At 37.9% G+C, this 24,359-nt stretch overlaps 1 protein-coding gene across 2 annotated transcripts in view; it reads right to left on the bottom strand.

Moving 5' to 3' along the window:
- Positions 1-24,359, bottom strand: part of foxp4 (forkhead box P4) — a 281,713-nt gene that overhangs the window by 162,374 nt on the left and 94,980 nt on the right. For both annotated transcript variants that reach the window (XM_015342583.2, XM_069190380.1), the window contains one exon: positions 3,344-3,426. The gene's annotated coding sequence lies outside the window, so the exon portion shown is untranslated. The remainder of the gene's footprint in view (positions 1-3,343; positions 3,427-24,359) is intronic.

A 24,359-nucleotide genomic window follows, 5' to 3' on the forward strand; every position in this document is an offset into this window, starting at 1 on the left:
TACAAGCTTTTGTTCCCGATCATATAGATACATGAAGGTGTGCCAGTCCTCTTGTGACAGATAACTGATCACTCTGATGCGATGCGGAGTGAATGCAGTACATGCTAGTTTGGCTCTCAGTCATGATTCAATTTACACAGACCATGTTAGCATTAATTTGACTTTGATCTCTTCAGAAGGTGCTGAGGGGATTTCAACATTGTCACTGTAATCAGAGCAACACTGAAACTGACATCAGCACCGGGGTAATTGAGAGACTCTGACATCCCTGTGTAAATGAAGATGGCTAGATTAAAGTTAGGAACCAGCACAAAATAATAAAACAGAAACAGGAAAAAAAGAGAAGTAAATCAATCGTTTTCCTCAATGAACACTTAATTACACATTCCAGAGCATTCTCCATCATTGTTAGTGTTTAATTAATTTATAATACTGAAACAAATTACCTTTGCATGGTTGAAAATTACACCTAAATGTACCGTAGCGGTTTCATGTTTAGTGATTAAATATTCTTTCAGATTTTTAATGTTTGACAGAACATCAGCTCATTACTGAACTTTTACAGTATTGTTAAGTTTGTTGTAACAATGGTTTCCTTCTTTATTAGCATAGTTTGCAAACAAATTGTAAGTGGCCACAAACTTGATCTGCATCACTGAACTCACTATTAACAGCAACATGTAATTAAGTTTAGAGTTATTTTGAATATTTTCTTATTGATTTTGATTCTGAACCCTTTTAAATGAGACTAGTGTGCTAAGCAAAGTTAATTCAGACTACTGTGGTAGACTATGGTAGACTACTGATAGACTACTGCTCTTTCACTTTTGTTTCATTCTGAAAGAAGCTCATCTTGCATGATTTAGTATTTAAGAAACTGAAAAGGCAAAACTATGCTGGAATGCACACACAAGTTCTACTGACTTTGGGTTAAGATAAACCCACAGTTCTCACAAGTATTCTGATATGAATAGCTGGGCACTGCTGAGGTGTTAGTGCTGAGGCTTATTCACTTTCTCCAGTACTGCCTTATCTTTTAACAAGTTCTTCATTTAGATTTTTCTAACATGTTTTATTGATTACCCTTCTTTAAATGGCTCAGGCTCTTACCACCTGCTCTTCTTAAAAAGTGTTTTGTGTACTTTAGTACTTCCATAGTACTCAGTTTTGTCTTCTACTCAATTAAATGAAATTATTGCAGACTGATCTTCAACCCAACCCATACACAGTAAAAGGTCCAATCACCCACCTATACCTGGAATGTACAATATACCAGCACTCATGACCTCTTCCAACAGGAGCTATTTTTGAAAGATACTTAAGGAAAAGGTGCACAATTAAGTCTAAATATAGCGCAGCACAATGAAACAACATGAAAGGTATCCTTTGCCTGGTGCTTATAAATTATTATAATATGGTTCAACTGTTCGGGTTTTGTTTCTCTGACTCACCAGCTACTTTCCTTTTAGGTGTTACCACTGAAAAGAAATGAGACACCTTCAAAATAAGTTAGGTGCCACTGCCCCCATTGTCTGGGACTTTGTTTTCCTTTCATCCAGCCAAAGAAATGTTTCAATGGGTCTAAATCCTGAGGCCCCAGCTTTGGTTATTTTCTCCTTTGTGAGAGTAGTTTAATGTGAATGGGCACTTGGAAGATAGGAAAGAAGTTCTAGAGCACCCTTCAGGCTTATAGCTATGTAAAACTACCCAGCACAAACGTACTGAAACCTTAATAGTTCCATAACTGTTGAAAACCATTTCAGGTCTCACTGAATCCAGCAGCGTATGCACCATGCCTTATTTCTGCTGTACATCTAGAAAAGAAGGACAATGTTCAAGTCACAAAGATTTGTTTTACATTCCGGAAGGGCAAAGTTCTTTCTGCATCTACCATGAACACATTCATTTCAACTGAGACTATCTCAGTTTCCTAAGTGCAAATATTAGAGTAACAATTTTATCATATAATTGAAATACTTGTCCATAATTCTTATCTCAGATAGCTGTAGTGTACGTATTTTTAAACAAGCTGAACAGTAAGGAAGTGCATTACAGGAACAGAAAACAATTGTATCAGAGGAGTACTGAATTAGAATAGAGAGGTTTCGGGCCAAATGTTATCACATTAAAAGTTCTTCCAAGCTGGGATTCAATATTCAGGCCCAGAAGCTGCCGTACAAGTGTAGAGAACATCACATGCAAGTAAACAGAGTAACCCGTGCTTTGTCCTATTTTAGCAGCACTATAAAGCAAAAATTACAAGGAAAAAAACTGTATGAACTATTAAGACCTGTCACAGAAATGAACCACAAATTAAGTAAAACATGTGCGGAGGCACGAGGAGCTTGGAAATGGCCTTTTATCACTTACGCAAACAATGAGCTTGCCTGACAGAGCTTAGCCAGATAACTTAGGTTTCTTTTATTTACATTTTTATTCTTCTCTAATTCTGCCGCCTTCTCTCCGAGACTTCACTGTCCTTGATAACTGCAATGCTTTCAAGTATTTAATATCATGCAAAATAACTGTGGATTTTTTTTCCTCCACATTCAGCTTTCCATTATGCCTCTGAGCACTACAAAGCAGCTTGGAAGTGAAGAACTGAAGATGCTGCCATTATTATTTTTCTCTTAGAAGAAAATAATAATCATAAAATGGCTCACTCTGATTGCTCCCCATCCGCCTGTATTGTTATAAAACGACTAATTTACCAATACAGCTGCTGTAGAGTATTTACCAACATAGGTTATTACAAGAGATTCCTTTTCACAGGGATCCTGTTAAACCCATCTAGCTATTTTCTGCTGTCACAAAGAGCTGTGAAAGGAATGTCATAAGTATGTTAAAAGGCCCACAAGTGCTGGATTTTCTTTCCATTGCTGTGGCTTGCAGACTAAGGAAAGCCAATATGTTCGGCTTTGTGCAGGCCTGCGGAACAGACTTCATCCATTACTGTTAGGGGATCTGTTCTTGTTTTTTGGAAAACCACTGCATCTATTTGTCCTTATTTCTATATACTCTTGCCTACATGGGATCCACAACTTCTGAGCTAAGGGAACTGGTGTAAGGATACAAATCCAATTTATTTTAAGAGTTATGGACTAAGCCTTCCAATGTCTGCCTCTCGAAGGAGCTTACTATAATGAACCCTAGTGCAATCATGGTTATAACAAGGTAAAACATCTAAAAGTTTGATAAACCCTGATGCAAACTGTGGAAACACTCGTAAAAGCAAAGAAAGAGCATGGTAATTAACGAAGATTAACGGTTAAAAAAAATCTGCAAGAAAAGGGAAGGTTAGGGAAAGCTGAAGCTTGTACTGTAAGTTACATTTAGCCTCTACCTGTGTCCTGCACCTCACTCTCTTCTGCAGGGCAGTACTGGGGTCCTGCAGGTTGTATCTCTCAGCCCTGGTCCAGTTCATGTCTGTAATCAATAGAAAGACTTTGTTCAGATGACTTTGTTTGCCCTGCTCAGATGGGGTACCCATCACATAAGAAAATAAGAAAGCATACAAACAAAAGCTCAAACCTGTGTTTTGAACAAGAAGACAGACCAGAAATGAGGAAAAGCTTATAGACAGACCAGAAATGAGGAAAAGCTTAAAGTATCTCATCTGTAAAATGCATGTTCTTAAGAATGCCACTTTAACAACACCTTTCATAACTGTACATAACATTCTGACAGAACATTTATAGAAGACATGCAGATCATGAAATGCTTGTTTTAAAAAAAAACCCTTCTGGGGTTCTAATATGGTTTGAGTAGTATCCCCTTTGAAAGTACACCACAAGTTTTACAATAGATTTTCAATTGTTTTCTATGGTTTCAAGATTTAAAGGAATTCGCTTTGTCCTCTTTTACCACAGTTTACCTCCACCATATCTCTATGCCACAGAAAGCTTGTAGCATGATTTTACTGTACAACACCTTACTCTGCTTTTAAAATGTAAAATACAATAAACTTTTCTAAACAATATCCTCTAGCACTACAGTAACATTATCAGAGTTTTGTCCAGCAATAAAATGTAAGTCATGCATACAGGCAGACTATACCTCTCAGTAGATGTGTAGTTTATACCACAGTTAAGATCACTACACACAGCAAAACCCACTACTATCAGCAATGTTCTTCCTACAGGTGAACATCTGCTCTAAACCATAAGAAGCAATAAGAAATAAATACGTTTGTACAATTCACAACTGGTTTAAAAAGCAAAGAACAAAAGTGTAAAGGATCATTTTAATACTCCTATCTAAAGAAGGAAAAAGAATTAGCACACCAGCTTAAAGAAATGGATTTCCATAAATAAGAATAGTCTGTAAAAGCATAGAAAGGTGTGATGTCATTACTATCTACTAACTGCACAGGTAGATACGGCATGGACATTTTTTGAAGAGGACCTCATTAGAGTCTAGAGTCCTATAGAATGGGAGGATTTTAGAAAGAACAGATATGAAAAATACATTGGAGTCAACTTAAGAGTTAGAGTGCAGGGAGTCAAGGGAGTTTCAGAAAAAAAGTTGTTTGTTCAATAAAAGTGATAATACACTTTTTTTAATCTTTAAACCATAAGCTCTTGCGTAAATTAATGGGCCAGTGCTAGCAAACAATAAGAAAGGTGGAAGAGCTGAACCAATCTCTCCAGAAGAGCAGAACGGCACTGTCAGTAATCCGTTCCACTGGCTGCTTTCTTAGTATCTTCCTGCTTCATCTCCCATCCTCTGACTGCTGGGACTGCAGACGTTTCCCTTTTCCAGTGGTGCTTCTGTACTTGAGCAGATGGGTAAGGCAGTTAAAGGTATATACTGTAATAAACAATTACATTGCTGTACTAGGCATGGCGTTCTTAATAGACCACTCACTCAGCTTTATTATTATTATTTGTTATGCTTAATTGCTATTCCAAATTCCTTTACAAAAATCCTCATACTATATGAAGGATTTCAAGAGCAAATCAGTGCAGGGCCACAAAGTGAAATCATATTAAAAGTACAGTAAGACACAGGGAGGTATTGTGGAATACAATAAGAATTGTGCATGTTATAAACATGGCCAGACTATGGGAAAAGGGAGAAAACACACACATTCCTTGTATAAATGGTCCTAATCCACAACATAATGTAACATAGCTGTGTGAAAGAAGTCCTCTTGTCTTTGAGCCTGGACTCTTCTCTCTTCATAAGGCTAGATTAATTACATCATAAAGTAAAGGGACTCCTGTCTCCTTAGCTACAGTATACAAGTGGATTCTCCTCATTAAATATTTTTTTACTAGTATTATTGTAGAAAAAGGTTGAGAAATGAATACCAGATAGGACAGAGATAAATACTTTTCAGCAACAATTTTAGCTTTTAGCTTTTTTGGGGCAAAGGTCTGGTCGGATGTTGTCTTACCTGCAATCGCACATGATCTAGATTAAAGACCAGATGCAATTCCTCAGTAAAAGTCACTACCCAACTCACTTAAAATATGTGCCAGAATCCATCTTTCTGGTTTCACCCATTGTTAGCAGAGACTGAAGACCTACTTCGCCTAGAGAACCTTTTCATAATCTCTTCCTCTCTCACCATCTCTGTTTTTTGTCATTGGAGAGTCAATTATGATCATCTTTATTTCTACTATCAGGAGGCTATTCCCAGATGAATTCTTCTCAGTCAGTCCTAATGAGAACATGTTAAGTGCTTCTTCTTCTTCTATACGTGTATGCAAATTCAATATTCTTCCAAGGTTTACATTTGCCCCAAAGCCCCGTAATGCTATTGGCTGGGATTCTATTAAACCCTGTTTAATATTAATATCCCTTCTGACACACACTATTCAGTCTATGGGCAGTCCATTGAGATGTTCTGTTTGAAGGTCCCAAAGATGACAATTTGCTTGCCGTTTCTCCAAATTGTTTTGATGGCCTTTCCCTTTGGGGGTCTTTAGAGTGATTCCTTGAAGCGTTGATATGATACGGAAGCTGTCTTCTGTGGGGAAAATATGATTTTGTACATCTAAAATACAATATTTCCTCCAGGGTCTCCACTTGACATTGTAGAGGGTAGGTTGCTCTGCAGCTGACAGCCAGTCATGACCCACTCAATGCTATAAGAGGACTCACACATACATATATATGAACATGTCTAGGTATTTATCAATAGAGACAGAGAGAAGGAATTGGAAAAAGAAAAGGAAGTTTATATTGTATACATGGCTTAAACTGTTAAAATATTATTTCAGGGCATTTCGGACAAAATTCCTGTGGTTACATTACTTTCTAAACAGATGAAAAAACTGTAACTAAGTCTATATAGCATCTACGTATGTGTACTTGTCTCAACATTTACATCAAAGCCATATTCTGACACACACTGTGCAGCACAGAGGAGGATCGTTTGTGCAGGGTGTGTATTTGACAAACAACAGATGGGACCCATTGCCTCTCACCCAGACAATATTTACAGTTTGGCATCTACTGATGGGGATCTTACTTAAGAAAATACAGTACAACTGTTTCTCCAGGCAATACAGTAGGAAACTTCAGCCTAGCTGTAAAGAAATTTCCAACCCTATGAAATTTATTCAACACATCTACAATGTTCCTTATTCCACTGGGAAAATTAATTTTTGTCCTTTGTTTTTGGAAAACAAAAGCAAACAAACAACAGGCAATTAAAAAAAAATGCTTGTAAATGTGAATAAAAGCACTGAAAAAAAGACCTGTCACTAGCACAAGAAATCTAATCTGCATTCTCCGTGTGCCTTCCTCCTCATTCTTGTCTGATTTCCCTTATTCAAATACTGGCACCTTGTTTACCTTGCGCAGCCTGCACCTTGATCCCGGTTGTTTCAGAGGCGGATAATTTGTTGCTAGAATTAAGCTAGGAAATGTGGGGTGGCTGTTGTGCCACGCATCAGCTCTCTAGTGCTTTGTCAATAATAATGCCCCAGGCAAATGAAGCGCCATAAAGCTTATCAATCATACAGTGCAAACACTTGGTGTCGGCCCATCTTCTTCACTTGTGATCTTATCTTTCATGCTGAAACCCAGATAGGGAAGATCAAACAGAGGTATTCTCTTAGCAGTCTCTGGCTGATTCCTGCCCCTGAAGAGCGCAGTTGTGTACCTGACATGTTACACTGTACAGGTACACGGCCGTCTCAAGACCCATTGTGTTATATGTTGATGGGCTGCTGGCTGTTTGAAAGGTAAACAGCCATAAATGGAAATGGGCTTTTTTTAAAGCAAACAATAAAATGTGTGATGAAAAAGCAAACAGGCAGAGTGCTGTGTCTGTCAATTTTTCAGTTTCAACCTCACGTGTCCAAAATGTTTCAAGCAAGTTTTTATCAAAGGTAAATTAGGCAAATACTGCACATTTAAAATTCATTATATCTTGTAAAAGCAACTGATATTTTATGGGAATAATTCTCCCACTACAGCCTTCCCATAGTAATGTATTTACAGATCTGACAAGGGCGTAAATAGCTGAGTTTTATATAGAGGCTCAAATTATCTACTGTAGGTTGGAAAGACTGGAGTGTCTGTGAGGCGATGTTCATCTTCTGTTGCCTTAAAGCAAATAAAATCACTTTCTCCAGTTTTATTTTCAAATTGTACCATGCAACATCCAAGTGAAAAAAGAAAGCAAAGTTTCTGAAAACAAAAGTAGAATAACTGGGTTGGATAAGAGAACGCCCCCCTGAGTTAATTCTTGGTGGAAACACATTTTGCTTGAATAACAGCCTTGAGTCTGTTTGGATACATCTCTATCAATTTTGCACACCTAGAGGGATAAATATTTGCCCATTCCTCCTTACAGAATTGTTCAAGCTCAAACTGCGTGGTGATGTTGATGGACTGCTGTCTTCAAATCATTCACCTTCCTGTCCTTCAGCCACTGCTTGACGGTGTGCTTTGGGTCACTGTCATGTTGAAAGGTGAACCATTTTCCCATTTTCAACTTCCTGGCTGAGGGCTGCAGGTTTTCTTCAAGAATTTGCCTATATTTTGCACCATCCATCTTCCCTTCTATCCTGGCAAGTGCCCCAGTCCCAGCTTAAGAGAAACACCCCCACAACAGGATGCTGCCATCACTGTGCTTTACTGTAGGAATGGTGTCTTTGGATGGTAAGATGCATTGGGTTTTCCTCAGACATACCATTTTGCATTCCGGCCAAAAAGTTTGATTTTGGTCTCATCTGACCACAGCACCTTTTGCCACTTGGCCACAGAATCTTTAAGGTGCTTTTTAGCAAAACATAAATGAGACTTGATGTGGCTTTTTTTAAGGAGTGGCTTTTTTCTTGCCACCCTCCCAGGCCAGATTTGTGGAGCGCTTGTGATATTGTTGTCACATTCACACAATGACCAGTCTTTGCCATACAAGCCTGTAGCTCATTCAAAGTTGCCATCGGCCTCTTGGTAGCCTCTCTGATCAGTCTCCTTCTTGCTCGGTCATCCAGTTTGGAGGGATGGCCTGATCTAGGCAAGGTCTGGGTGGTGCCATTCGTCTTCCACTTCTTAATGATGGTCTTGACTGTGCTTCATGGGATACTTATAGCCTTTGAAATCTTCTTATACCCATCTCCTGCTTTGAAATGCTCTTCCAAGCAGTGGAATCCTCTAGAAACAGCTGCTTTTATTCTAAACTAATCAAAATCGCCACAACTGATCACAGGTGGAAGCCAAGGAATTTTACTGTTGTGATATAAATTAATTTTCAGAATGTTTTAGAATTTAATTTTCACTTGGCTAATGTAGGTTACTATGTGTAAATAAAAATGGAACAAGCCTAATTTAATTTGTTTTTATTTTCAGATTGTCATACAACAAATTTTGAAAGGAGACTTTCTATACCCACTGTAGTTCCACACGACCACTGACCTTTCTGAAGAGGACAGTTTCCTGTGTCATGTGGATTTGACAATAGAAAGTTCATTCACTGAACAAGCTGACTCACATCTCTTACTGATGACCAACAAAGCAGCTCTGCCAGGCCTCTAGGCTCCTGCAGGGCCAGCCGCCCAGCTCTACATCCCTTTCCTAAATTAGACAAAGTGCAAAACTGTTGGTTGCAGCACCTTAGAAGCTTCATGAGAGGTGCCTTTAATGGGGTTGTCACTTAAAAATACTCTCCACAGAAAGGCTGTCTCTTAACCGGGTTGTACCATACATATGGTATCTCACCTGGTAGCTCATAAAAAATATTAAGGGTTTTAAAAAAAAGATCAATATTCTGAAAAATCATAAAACTGCCCAGAATAGTTTAGCAAAACTCTGAAAATAAGCTGATTCTTCAACATTTGCAGCATTTAATCAAAAAAGCTTCATTAAGGAAAAGGGATATTTTAAGCATCCTTAAGATTTTCACAACACCTCATTGAAAAGTATCGCTTTCAAGTTAAATTACAACACATCCAAAAAGGTGTGGATTCTAAAATGAAAATTAAGTGAATAATTACAGCACAAACACACATATACAGCATCTATATAATGGAGCACTTAGAACCCCCATCTAAAAATGACTAGAACAGCTCACATACCACTTACTAGGATGAAAAAAGTTCAATAATCTTCAAAGAATTATTGCTGATATAAAGTAATATTTATTAAGTAATTTATACATAGGTTGCAAGCAGTGCTAGCACTTAACATCTGTAGCTGTATGTATAGCAATTCAATAATGAATGCATGTTGCACGGTTAGATAAGTAATATTAGATCAGTAAGAGATTCACTGCAGTGACAGTATCCCAATGCTCATCTTCAGCATCCAATGCTCATTATTCCATGCACTGCTCTAATAGTGCTCATATCTTATTCTACAATCTCTAACCCAACAAAAACACCTGGAAAATACAGTATTGCAAATAATTTGGCTAAGACAACTCAGTACCACAGCAGTACCCTGAACATACGCTTCTCATAATAAATGTGTGCTTTTTCTATATTTACCATTTGTGCATTTTTACTTGGTTTTTACAAACGTTTTGCTGAGGCCTCAACATGGCTTCACCGTGCTATATTACACTGGACCAAGGGAATTACATGGTGTATTATACTAAACATAACGTAAAAGCATTTAAAATAAAATGGTGTAAGATGTGATGTGCATGGTCCAGTGCAGTAAAACAGAGTACAAGAACTACAGTGGGAAATGGCAAAACTATGGTAAAACCAATCATATTAAAAACATACAAACACTACAGTAAATCAACAAATATAAACAAAAGGCTTCTTTAGGGTTTTCCTAGGTACTGTAAATTTCAAATAAGTATTACTAACATAGAAAACAATTTTTTATATATATAAAAGTCCAGTTTTAGTCTTTTATGACACTTTTTATAATTACAAAACAGTACATTTGCCATCGAGCACAGGTCCATCCCTTATAATTTATTAATTTTAAAGTAACAACAGCTAGAGAAACAAGATAACACAGAACATGAAAGAACTCCTGCTGTGCTCAGTTCAACTTCCAATGGCTTGAGCAAAGCCATCCTGCCTGCCTGCACTTTCTCTCATCTTCATTGCAGACCCCTGTACACTAAGGTCTGCCTTTTAAAAGTTAATTCTGTTGAACACGTCTCAGTCATTGCCGTTTGTTAAGTTGGAAGTGTGAAGTGTAGTAAAAGTGAAAAGGGAAAGAGACACTGCAATTTAAAAGTTTTAAACAATACTTTCGTGGAAGCATCCGTGACATTTTTGCATAAAACAGGTGCACAAACTGAGGCATTCACAATATCTTTATTAAATTCGAACCATATATTCACAAACAATTTTTTGCTTACCTATAGTTTTTCAATTCGATTACATGACCATTAGGTGTTGGCCATTTCATTCACTGGAATTACAACTTACAACCTCAAAAGTCAGAAACTCTTTCACCTTCACAACATGACTATAGCACTGTGCATGGTCATCCTGTGGCATGTGTTGCCTATTAGCTTTCTCCCAGTGAGATGTGTTACCTGATTTCTACTGCTAGACTGGTGCTTGTGTGCAGAAATAGGCATTGCAAGAGGGAGCAATTTTGTAATTGGAATTGGAGACCAATAGGCGAGACATTGATTTTTTGAAAGGGGTTTCTTGGCATATTTGAGGTCAAGCCCATTCACAATCATTGCAGTTGTGGTTACAAGTACTCTAAGCCTCTTTCCTCAAAGACAGGTAAACTTTGTGTCTCAACAGAAAATATATGAGAACATATTTCTAATTGGTGTCAGAAATGAGAAAAGTACATGTTGTGAGACTTTGCCCCAGTCTAGCTGATGAATACAGGCAAAAATAAATATTCATACAGTGTTGTTAAGTAGTAATTCATGAATTGCCTCTGTGCCTCTGTGCACACATGTTCAAGAAAACTTGGAAGTAATATCACAGTCCATACAGCAGTAAATCAGACTATATACTGTATATAAGAACCAATCAGTTTGATCATGTCACGTTAACATGCATGTCCAATACTTTGTATGTACAATATTGATATAAAATCTATGCAGGCTAAGTATATATTATTGAATCGGTAAATGTAAAAATAAATAAACTTTAAGGTAATTATATGGCTTATCCATTAAATAATCCTGACTATAGTAATCTGCACTCTATCCAGATTGATGTAGCCGTTATTCTTAAGTACTCAAGTGATGTATTGGACTATGTAACTTGTCACATTCTTATGGAAATGTTTTCACACCCCTTCATTAAAAGTCTACTGCAAATGGACATAATATAAGATTCAGGATTTCTTTAGCTGGATCTTACTGTGCAGTGACATTTAAATTCACGATATAAAAAAACATGACAACATGTCAGCTTTTTTCCAGAAGCCAACGTTACATTTTCTTATATTAAAAAATTAAACATAAAATTTTAGTTTTAAGAGGCATGTCTTTTGTGTTTAAGAGATCTCCTTTTGAAAGTGTCTTATTCTGCTGCCCTCTTTGACAAAGCTAGAATAGCATTTAAAAAAAAAACGAAGGCTAATTTTAGCAGCAGACGTGTGTCACGAACACAGGCTTCGCTTCAAAAAAAAAAGTTTGGAGATGGAAACCTGAGAGAAATTGGAGAAATGGGTCTGTGATGAAATTTGATAAAAAGCAATTGAGTTAAAGCAAGCTGCAAGGACAAAGCAAGCAGAAAAGTGAATGCCGGCAATAGGGCAGGGAATGCACAGGGGACGTAGTCTATTTAGCAGGCCACTGGCTAAAACCTACAGTAGTGTTTTAAAAGGGCAGGTGTCTATTCTATACAAGCTGTCAACCTCTCCAGGCTGGGCAGAGTTATGGAATCTGAAATTAAAGCAGCACTCCGTTTGAACCCTGCCACAGCATTCATCTTTAATTTTATTTCACTGATAGATTTACAGACCAGTAGAGGTGAAGGGACAGGGCAGTCTATCTCTTTTTAGGTCGCAACAGAAAGCATCCAACTGCGCCTGGGCCACCAGAAGAGCGAATCATCACACAGGCTCTACTGTCCTTGCTCTGCAGGCCCTGCACAATTCACACTGCTGACGGCTCTCTCAGAAGACAGAAATCAAACACCTTCTCAGTCTGTGCTGCACCTTAAGGCTTCTGAAGCCTGAACATTAGATTTTGTTATTTTTTGTATGGGAAGGTCTGGGATTGCAATACCATATTTGTAAACACAAATAGTGTTTGCAGAGGGGGTGTTGCATTCAATTAAGTCAAGAGAAATTGCTTAACAAAGCTGAAGATAAAGTACATTTCCTGCTTCACAGATGACCAAGGTGCATTTTTTATTATCTACAAGATTTAGTATTGCTATATACAGTGCATCTGACTTTTAAAACTGAAATATTCTGCAAATTATCAAAAGGGTTTATTTGTATTATCAAAACAATGTACCAAACACTTTACATCATTTTGTTTTATGCCTGCAGAGAGTGACAATCACTTTGTTAAAAACTAACCAAAATGCTCAGGCAATGAAGATTAGAGTTATTTTACTAAGAACAAAGAGCAAACATATTCCATTAATAGATGATTACATTATGAAGACCACAGATGAGAGTCCCATAGACAGAATTGGGAAGAACCCCCCAAGAATGAAATCCCCCTTGGAAGGGAACAATGTAAAGCACTAATGAAATATAAAATAACCGGTGGAAAGAAAGTGGAACGGGAATCAAACCCAGACACTGTGTGAATGTATTGGTAAACCCTCATACCATCATGCTAGATAAGATTAACACCAATTTATATAGAAAAACAAAAAATGCTATATGAATGATAAAATAAAACATGCGTTGGCTATTTACTGAAGCAAGATAAAAATTAACTTTTGCAAAAGTAGGTTTACAGTCTAGAAATGATAGTGGTTGTAGTTTTAGCAGTAACAGTAACATTATTATTTAATAAAAATGCTTATACCTGTACAAGATTTCACATTGAAGATAATACTGTAAATTTCAATACTTCATAACACCATAAAGTCATAAACGTGCCAGCATAAGGACACCAACAGCACAGGAGTACAGTGCACTTAAAATATACAGGACAGAGATGCTGTGTCCAGTGATAAGCAATGACACGCATATTTGCGTCCATCCAAAGTGCCCCTCTGTGCCACTCCTCTGCGGTTGTCTCATTACTGATAATAGCCAAATAACAGTTCTGTGATTCTAACAGTCAGTTTTTGCTCCTCCAGTGCCAATCCTATTAGGTTTTGTTAAGCTATTCTTCTCTCTTGAAAATTTGATATCTGAAAAGCTCTACTGTAGACAGCAATGTCACGAACAGATTAAAGTGTAGGCTGTTCAACTCTCGTCTTATAAGACTCAGACATCAGGTCTGCAGATTCCTCTGATTCCAGCAAATACAGCAGGAGTTCTTATTTCTCCCAAAAAAGGGATTCTAGACCCCAAAAAACAGTAGTTTTGTCAGTGCAGTTTGTAATTCTTTTTGTTTTCTGAGCAAGAAGAAAAAAAATAATAAAATATGAGAGGAATAAATAATGCTAAAAAATTAATACATATATAATTTGACTAGTTTCTCAAGGAACAATTCTGGCTCACAATTTGGTATTTCCCAGCCAATGGTGTGGACTTCTCCAGCAACAGGAGGCTGAGTCTTTTAGTGCACCCAAATTCACCACTGTTTGTAAGAGGTACTACTATACAGTAAGTGACTCAGAGATGGCAGTCAAGTCTGGCATGACTTTCCACAGAAGCCAAGGCAACTAGTACAGCAACTGGCAATCCAAATTGTGGGTAAGAGTTTAAAAAGAATAACACCCGACTCCAATGTTTTAAAAAATACAGTTTGCTTCAATATCACTGTTGTGATTGTTGATGCAGTGAAAAAAAGCTACTTTGTTCCACTGGTTGGAAGTTGTGCAAGAGCAAGGAATCTGCGGCATCTGAAAAAGTTGAGCAGTGATACAAATTAAACACCACCAGCTCTCAACACTGCACCAGGTCCCCCTGCACATGCATGTTTTTGTGTTTCAAAATGATTTACTGTGTATCTTAGAGGAGATGTTTTTATATAAATGTACTATTTAGTTCTTTACATTTAAAACAAATTCAACAAATACCTCTCAAACGAATAATTGTGATTTCCAATATATGCATTTATATAGCTGGATATTCATATCTATATATGAAAGGGTTATCTAAGCATGTGAGTATTTGATTGAACAGAGCATGTAGAGGCCGCAAACCCATTCTAGTTTTCCTTTGGAAGAGGATGTCAGCTTTTTCTTATGAGTTTGTAGAAGACAAAGTATACCTGCAGCATACTGCCAATGACAGCTATATTATTTGCGCCTCAGTTGAAGAAGAACAGACCCACATCTAGATGGGAAAAAAGGAAGTTGCATTTCACTCTCAGTGCTTTCATATAAACACATGTACTTACTCCCTCTCACACACAAAAATCTAAGCAACATGTAATTATTTCTTATTTGTAGCTGGTAGCCCTGGGGGGTTCAAAATACCATGGGGTACACTTGGATGAGACCTGACCACTTTTGAAACTTTATACTCGCCCCCTTCCAGAATGCTGAAAAGTCAAGTGCTTTGACTGAAACAAGACCCCAAGGAGGAGAGAGGCCATTTACTTTTATTGCTTCATTAGTCACTGAGGCCTCTGAAACAACCGTGAGCATGCTCACTTGCCTTGTCTTTTCTTCTTAAATGTACCTATCATTTTGATTTTGTTGTTTTTATATCTGACAACTACTGCACAAGCTAGAGCTACTACAGTGCACTAAAAACCTAGAGAAATTAGGAGCAAAAATGTGATACCAAGTTTTTCTTCTCTTGCTCACTCTTTTTCCAGAGATCAAGATCCTTTCATTCAGTTGCAATTAGGGTATAACTGGCGAAGAAAAGTCAATTTCTCTATAAGGAACACAGGGTGCAGAATGATATCTGTTCTAATCAGCTTGGTTCCAATACAGTTTTAGGCTGCAATTCCACAGTGATCATAATAGAGTCCTCAACCAGGACCAATTTATTTAATCGATTTGCGAATTTATTAATTTAAATTGCAGACAAATTAATTTGCTTTCAATACATGCTCAAAAACTTTTGGAGGAACTAGAAGCCACTTTCAAAATACCTTTTATTTAAGACAATAACTCAAGAATGACCATGTGAGTATACAGCATTATGATGAATGGAGATGTTTTGATTCAAAAACACTGCTACAAACTCATCCAGAATAGGTGCTTCTGAAATACAGCGACATAAATTCTTCAGGAAACAGCCACAGGTTAAACCAAGGACTTGCAGGTTCCATTCCAAGGTCCAGTACTGAAGACCTCAAGCAAATTCAACTACTAGTTGGAAACACTGGGGACAGGAGAATACTGGCGTCCCCTTGGAGGTACAGTGCCTCTGGCAATAAATTGTTAACATGTCCAGTCATTTATTCCTGGTTTTGAGGTTGCACGCAACAGATACTATTGGCCTGACAAATTGTTATAGGGAAAACTCTGCATTTAAACATGTAGAAAAACTTGAAACATTAGACTTATGGTGCAGCACATGTGATTCTGTTCTTAAAGGCCAAAATCCTGCAGGATTTCTTGGCCTCTTTAAAACTTGATCAGCTTAAGACCTGTGGAGTAGGCTACACATTCACAGTATTACTGGCACCATTATACTGATATAGCTGTGCCTGAGTAGCTTTTCTGTAATGGGGTTTTACTTATAGCTTTCAAGATAATCCCTTTTAACAGAAACCGGTACCCCGCCATTAATTTTAATCCCATGAAATCTGCTTAATTGCATCTTTAAAAAAACACTGCACCCTATGAGTTTGCGCGTCATACAAAAGCAGCTCGCGTCGCAGGAAATGAGTATCCTCACATGATGATTTGTCAGCTTTCTTTGTGGTTGCAGGAATGGGAAGCAAAATTTGAGCTAGATGCTCTGGGAGAAGGCCTCAATTAAGCAGATCAAATGTGTAGACATTCTGGTAAACCAGACATTGAGTGTTGTCAACATTTGAGGTCTCTCTCTCAGAGAAAGATGTGGAGATCAGTCTCAGTCTGCATTTAGGGTAATGAAGCACTGCATTTGGGATCACATCTTTTTTTCTGCTTCATTTTTTCCACAAAATACAGGAATACAATAATATACATGAACAATATAAGATTATGGTTTAAAAAATAAACAATTCTAATGTACTGTATGAAAGTTGTGCTGAACTACCTCAGAAAGCTGAGATTTATAAGGGTTACATTACTAGTTCAACTCTCCATCTGTTTCTACTTTCTATTTTTTGACAAATATTCATTCCCCCATAAGGAATGCAGAAGCATACCAATGGATGGATAGATATATTAAGGTGTTGTCTAACATATATAATTTTAGTTATTAATAAATATTTTTATTAATAAGCACATTGCATATGGCACCTACAAGGCAGGATTTCCATTAGCTTGTTATAGAGTCTTTTCTGAGAGTAGTAGGAACTGGAAAAGGTGCAGGGCACCCCAGTCTCTAAAACAGAGGAACTTTCTAATCCGTGTGCTGCTCAGAGACTCTCAGTGGGCAGGTCAAGCCACTTGACCTGAGAGCTACAGAGGGGTCTCATGCTGCAGTAACAGCCAGAGGAGGAAGCAGGACCTCCCAATCGGGAAATAGGGAAACACTGAAGGAGCTGAACACTGAGAAAGCAGGGAGAAGGGGAAATGCTAAAATGAAACTTGAAGTCACCATGTGAAGGCAGTATGAATAATAACAAAAACTTATAAAGCTACAAAAAACATGAATATATCATTTTTAACTAATACAATTAAAATTACAGTCACTGACAATAAAAAGTGTTTCTATGGCCAACTCTTAAAGTTTTGACATACTGTACAGAGTTTTGACATTAATCATCCATTAATCTAATCCAGCAGTTAAATTACAAAGATAACCAAACCTGATAGTATGTGCTGCACAGTCATGGTAAGATCTCTAAATGTATACATATATATTTAGCCTACAGCTGAAAATTTATTAGTAATATAAGTCCTAGGATTCGTGAGACAGCTAAATAAATAAATTAATAATAACAAAATCACTAATGCCACTAAAAGAGCACTATTTATGCTGGATGGGCGAACAGCATTAGGCTTGTAAATACCGGAGCAGCCTGCAGGTAGAGCCCAGTACTCCATTATCACTTATCACTGTCATGTCCAGCCATCTGACTGTTTTAACTGTGAAAGCACAACATAGTGCTGCTGAACTGAAACTCTTTTTTTTTCTTCCTAAACTCCTCTTTTCAGACTAAACAATTGCGACTTGGCTGAGAAAGCAGCTCAATTCCAGATGCTGCTCTGCTGCTCCCTGGCCCTCTCTCTCTCACTTTGCAGATTGCTTTAATTGGAGTGGCAGGCACAGACGCTCTTTCAACAAATGAAATACACAGGGGAGCCTCCACTCTTGGCACTGCCGCTCCATTAATACTCCAAATAAAAGAAAGTTGAGAACTGTTTTCAGGTGTTTATTGCTAACTCAGCTGTAGGCAGCTGCTAACTTGTCTTATGTCTCCTTTTTTCTTCTTCATCCCAAAATCAGGCCCCTGCTTAAAGCACCCCCCTTCCTTCCACCAATTTTCCAGGGAGGTACAGTAGGTAGCCTTGGTAACTTTTACTCCCTCAATCTGCCTCTTAGCTGGGGATTTGTTGGGGTCAGTGAGACATCACAGCCTGGGATTTTGCTTCCAACTGGTCATTCCATTTCTCTTTATGGAGGAGGGAATGGATGCCGAACACTTCCAAACAGAAGATGACGGTCTGGTTTACCTTGTTTTTTCGCATTTGTATTAGAGAGAATTGCAATACAGATTTCCCAGAGATTGCATCTAGCAACCAGCTAGCCTGTCCTCTCCAGGCCACTGCAGCATGGAATAGCCAAGGTTTAATCTTAAAGTTCACAAGGTACATTGTAGGTTCACAAGGTACTGAGCAGCGACATTCCAAATGTCTCACTACTGTCAAACAGTTTGCCACTTTATTTTACTTCTCATTCATTTTTGCTACTGAATTACAAACTTCTATTATTTGAACATTTAATGCAATTAATCTGGAGATATTGTTGAGAGAAAAAAACATCTTTGCAGTTAAATGAGTAACGCCAGCAAGCTGCTGTAGCTGCTTTAGATAATCAGCTGTGGTTGAGCCAACTGACTTGTCCAAAACCAGCTTTGTTTTCTGTTCAGGATTCGCTATGAATTCATCTCTTTCATGGATTTCTCCAGATTTCCTATTTATTTGGTTAAAAATATATTGAAAGTGAGGAAAGGATGATGGGATGTTGATCAAGGGAAAAGAAAGCCTTTTCTTATATTGCAGTGTAATGTTTTTCTAGAAAATTACTAATCTAATGAAAAAAATAATTTAAGTAAAAAAAAAAGACAGGGACAGAGCTGTTGACACCGGAGCTCTGTGAGTTCAAATCCCAGGTGGGACACTGCTGTTGTACACTTGAGGAAGGTACTTTACTTGCACTGCTTCAGTTAACAGCCTGCTCTTTAAACAGGTCTCCAGATGATCACAGAAAATAAGAATTTGTTCTTAATTAAAGATTAAAAAATAATAAGAGCTAAAAGCACCTGTTTTTTGCAGAATGTCACAATTCAGGATTAAAATGTAAGTGTTAAATATTCTGTACAAAAAGCATTTCCCTTGTGCAGCTGTGTCCAAGGTCTCCTGTCTGACCCCCATGATTTAAATCCTCAATTTCCTGCCCTGCACCTTCCTTATTTTTGGGCCAGGGATAAAACTAGCACAGTAAAAGAAAAAAACACAAATCTGAGCACACAAAGCCAGTCCGATACCAGCACCTCTCAAACTGAAGTCTGAAATAAAAGAAATAACATGGAAAGAAAAACACAAAAAACAGCACAAAAAGGCGGAAATGTTATTTAAAAGGTACCAGACCGCATCATTTTCCAGGGATATTATATACTCCCTGCAGTATCCAAAATATATACGGGCCGAGGGCCAAGAATGTAAAAATAAAACACATAGACTCAACATCTGGACAGAGGCTGAACAAAACTTCTATTTAATCACAGCTGAATAAAGTATTCTACAGTTTACTTCTGTTTTTTCACTAATTTAGCTCCCTTTCCCCCGGGGTCTGCTACCTCTGATCTAGAAATGGATCACATTTCTCCTAAGTTTCCTGAAACGTCGACAAAACGTTCATTTTTATTATAATTATCCATATTGTCCAGAGCACAGGGAAGTACAGTGTTTTCCACACTAAAACCACGACATACCTTACTTCATGCACCGTCCAACATCCACTCTTGGGTTACTGTAAGGTAAACAACCTCCCGGGCTATTCTGGCAGAGCCCAAAGAGGTAATAGTTGGTAAAGGTTGTGGGTTCAAATCCTACACACAGGGAAAACCCTGGAGACATTCCAGTTCTGTCTGGTATGAACGGAAATATTTACTCCTCGGATGAACTGGAATTCTCACATTTACAATGACAGGAGACAAGGCATTGAAAGAGCTTGAAACACAATGGAGGAATGCAATGAAAGAACCAACAGCAGAAATTGGGTCTACACAGCATTTTATCATTAAAAGATGATTTTTTTTCCTTTTCTTTTAGCGATTACTGCAGGACTACCCCAAAATCTAATATCCTTGGCTTCTCCTCACTACCTCTTTTAAAAATAATCATTTGGAGAAACATGACATTTAAGGACACAGAAATTGCAATTCATTCAGAACTTTTCCTCAGCTAATCAGTTTTACATTAATTCTAAATATTATACATTTAAGGCCATGCTGTTATTAATTCATTATTTCATTATTTTTCCCCCTTGCTTATAATGAGAAAATTTTTTTGGAGAAATCTGTAGACACACACAACACTTTGCTTTGGAAACATATTACTGTAGTTACCAATACTGTAAAGCTTTCCTACACACAGATACATTCCGCTCTGGTAAAGATTCAAGGTCCAGAGAGCCTTCAGATCTGCATGGGAATCGTAATGCAGAAGGCTTGATGTAAGCCAAAGATACATTTGTTCACTTTCGTTTACAGAAGCCTGGGCTCAGATTGTTCCAGGCCAGCAAAGACATGAAAACAAACGAACGTTTACTCTAGCCTGTTTTTGTTTCTGAGAGCCTAATGTTCCTGATCCTGTTGCCAGTATTAGCAAGCGCCAATAGAGCCTTCAAATACATTGTGAAACACAGTGAGTCACATGCATGATGGTTACCTGGTACCTGCCGCTATGGGCACTGGATCTTTTAGTTTTTATTTTTTTGTTCCTGCAACACAGTGTGTGGCTGGGCTCCAGAAAACATCAAAAAATTATCACAGAAAAGCCACAATACAAAACAAATGTGGTGAAAAGCAGGAGTGACACACTTATTGTGTGCAGTGTTTTATATCAGATAACTGAAGGATTTTCACAGCTAACTTAATTCTGCAGATCAGAAGCTCAGTCCACAAGCATTTACATGCTTTGCAAGTCCAGCTTTAAAACGTATTAGAATTATGCAATAAAACCCTCTAGAACCCTGATAATGATCTGAATATCAATATTTTCAATGAGAATGCAGTACACACATCACACAGACAGCCCACGCACATGCATCCTCATGCTCTAACAAGCACACATGCTAGGGCTCAGATTTACAAAGGAGCTCCCTGCCACCCGTTCAAACTGTTAATTTAATAAATCGGAAACCAGTTGCACTAGTCTGTGCAAAAGGCCTAGCGATGATGACACTCCATATAAATACAAGCACCTTTCATAGCAAAGACACACTGAGAAAATCTGATGAGCAACAAGCATTTTAAAGTGGCCTCTGTGTATCACGGTAGCCTGTAACAACTGCAAGAAGATCTCACTTTTAACACCGAACTGTACAAATACATTAGAAAAGACAAAGTGCTTCAATTAGGAAGTATTTTTCCTTTTTATAATCATTTTAGAAAACTGGAAGTTTCCGATTTTAAAAATGTGACTTTAATCTCATTCTAATGTATTGGTTCACGTTGGTTTTCACTTGAGCTTGAATTTCCCAAATTGCTAGTGTTGAGTTTAGAATGTTTCTTTTTGTTTGTAGGGACAACTAGACAGCCTCTGAGAAGCCCCACCCTGATGTCCTAAAGTTCCCTCCATGCAAAAGGCATTATCTGACTCATCCGACAGAAGAATTCTGTCCTTGTGTTCCAGTCACGACATTTCAAAATTTTACTTTTTTGTTTTACTATACTGTGTGTGGCCCATTGCCAATTATGAGATCACCCTGCCACTATTTCTGACACAGATCAATGCTTTAGCCTCCAAATTTTATTGCTGGAAGCATTTCAGATATTTACAGTTTTTGGAGCTTGTTTTCTCCTCAAATGCTTAATTTAATATTTTCCACCTCAACATCGTTGGGAGTTTACGACTTGCTGATGTCAGCGCTTAGCCAGCCGCATCCACGGACGTGCACCAGCTCTCTCCTGAAGCAGGGAGAAGGGCCATAGAAAATGGTGATAGATAACGTGCCTTTCTGAACTCGGAATCATTTTAATCGCTCTCCTAACAACCTGACAAGATGTAGGATCTGAAAATTAATTACTTTTTCAACAGTGTACAAGTACAGGGTGTAGCTTCTCATACTTGGCAGAAAGTCAAACTCTGTAAGTCTTGGGAGCCTGGGAATGCTGAAGAAGGAATTCACAAAACATGTTGTTTACCTTCTTGTGCAAGACGTACTGGCCTTTAAAACAAGCATTTCACTTTGTTCCTTTCTTCTGCCATTTCTTACATTACCTGTTAAAGACACTTTTTTTCCTGAAGAGCTTTCCAATCATTGTGACCAAATGTTGGATGGACTGTTAACATTAATCTTTCTGCTGATAGATTATTAAACTCCTATTACCTTCTAATGGGATTCTAATACAAAGCATTGAAATTAGCTCAAATATACATGAACTCATTTTAAGTATCTAACAAAACTTACTTATTCAAAACAGCATTCTCTAAGACTTAATTTTATTTTTATGTTATGTAAAACTTCCTATACATCTTTATTCTGTTTTCTATGCACAGTGTAAGGTACTTTATAAAATAAACATTATTAAATTTTATTTCACATCAAGCCCCTTAGACTAAGAAACATACACAAGGAATTTTTTTTCTAATTTGGGTGGATACAGTTAATAATAATACTCACGACAAAATCGGCCAGAAGGCATAGCAATCCAAAGAAAGTTAATACCTTTCTTAACAGTAAATACTATAAAAAGAGCAGATTCTTGAATTTAGTGACCAAAGTTTGTCATAGCTACGAGCTACAGAGCTGGTCGGGGTCAATATGTTTAAAGTGAAGCAGAAGGACATCAGTGGGCTGAGTGGCTGAAAGAGGAGCCTGCTGGCGCTGGCCCATTGCCTTGCTTCAGCTGCGAAACTTCAGCATCCGTCTGGTTTATTTCTCTAAGTAACCAAAGGTCTCCACCGTGGTCGTCTACAACGTTTTTTTAAAAAAAGTGCATTCATAAAAAATGATATATACAATAAATACAAATACAAAACATTTTCAGAAAGATTGCACAGATAATTCTACAGGGAAAAAAGCTTAAATTTGAAGCCTTAGAATATTACTGTTGTTGTCTGGGTGTTGATCTGCCTTATACTTTTTGCCCTGGTCTTTTGTCTTGGCTTTGACCTTAGGAAGAGTGAGTCATGTATCCCCCTGATAGTCTGCAGGTACAAGCCATGCTCTAACGTCAATCCAGCACCCGTGTAAACACTGACTTCCTGAAACACAAGGGAGACTGGGGGTGGGAGCTAGGGCTGCTGCACGTCACATCGAGTCATAGAATACAACAGGCAGTAATGCTTATTATGTAGACCACATAAATTATCAGCATTATCTTCCCAAAACCTTTCAGGCTTCACTGAGATGAAAGATAGTTATCAGTTTTAGATCAACATTTCTTCATCCAGGAAAAATGACAATATTGCTTTAGTCATGCAAGGTTTTAGCTCATGTCAGCGTGACCAAATCATCGGGAGTACGTAAAGAGCAAGTGGGAGAGGGTTGGGGAGAGTTCTCTTTCACTCAAAAGGTACTCATTGTACCACAGTGTAATCTTGCACCAAGATGACTCAGATCTCAAGCCTTTACACTTAGGAGAATACGCACTACCATTCCTCTGCCATTTTTTACATTACTTTTTTTTGTCTGAAGAACGTTTCACTACATGGGATTTCATTTAAAACAGAATATGAGCCCTTTCTGTAGACCAGTGCTGCCCAGCCATGTTTAGCCATGTGCAGGTGGTTAAAACCAATACCACGGCTTCCTTCTAGAAACAGAAAGATGAAATCCTTGGAGCACAAGTTTCCATTTCCCAAATTGCCAAGATTGCCAATATGACCTCCTCTCATTGGTAACCACTCTTATGTTTTTATCTTTCAAGCTCCCTCTATCTTTATTATTAATGTCATTACTAAATAATACATTTGACAAAGGTAGTTCAATTGTTTTGAACGAAAAAACACCGAAGGACATGGTGCAAGATTGGGGTGAAGCAGACAATGGTTCAAGAACACATGAAAATGGCAGCCTTAACTGTCAGTGGCTAGGGAAAGAAGCTACTGGTTGAAACATAAAGAGCATGCATGTCAAACAAGAAAAGGTAACAAATGAGAGGGAGGTTATTCACCCATCCTGCTAATTTGGTTGCTAGTAGCTTATTCATTCACAATCTTGTCTGGCTGTTTTTTGAATGACATCAGAGAATCTGATACTCTGGTTAGCTGGACAACCTGGCAGGACAGCGGGTTTTTGTATTAAGACAAACCTCCTATATTCAGGTCACATTGTGTACTCAAGTGCACACCCCTGTTAATTTGTTCATTTAGTTGAACTTT

The sequence above is a fragment of the Lepisosteus oculatus genome, chromosome 5, assembly GCF_040954835.1.
Source record: "Lepisosteus oculatus isolate fLepOcu1 chromosome 5, fLepOcu1.hap2, whole genome shotgun sequence".
Classification (NCBI taxonomy): Eukaryota; Metazoa; Chordata; class Actinopteri; order Semionotiformes; family Lepisosteidae; genus Lepisosteus; species Lepisosteus oculatus.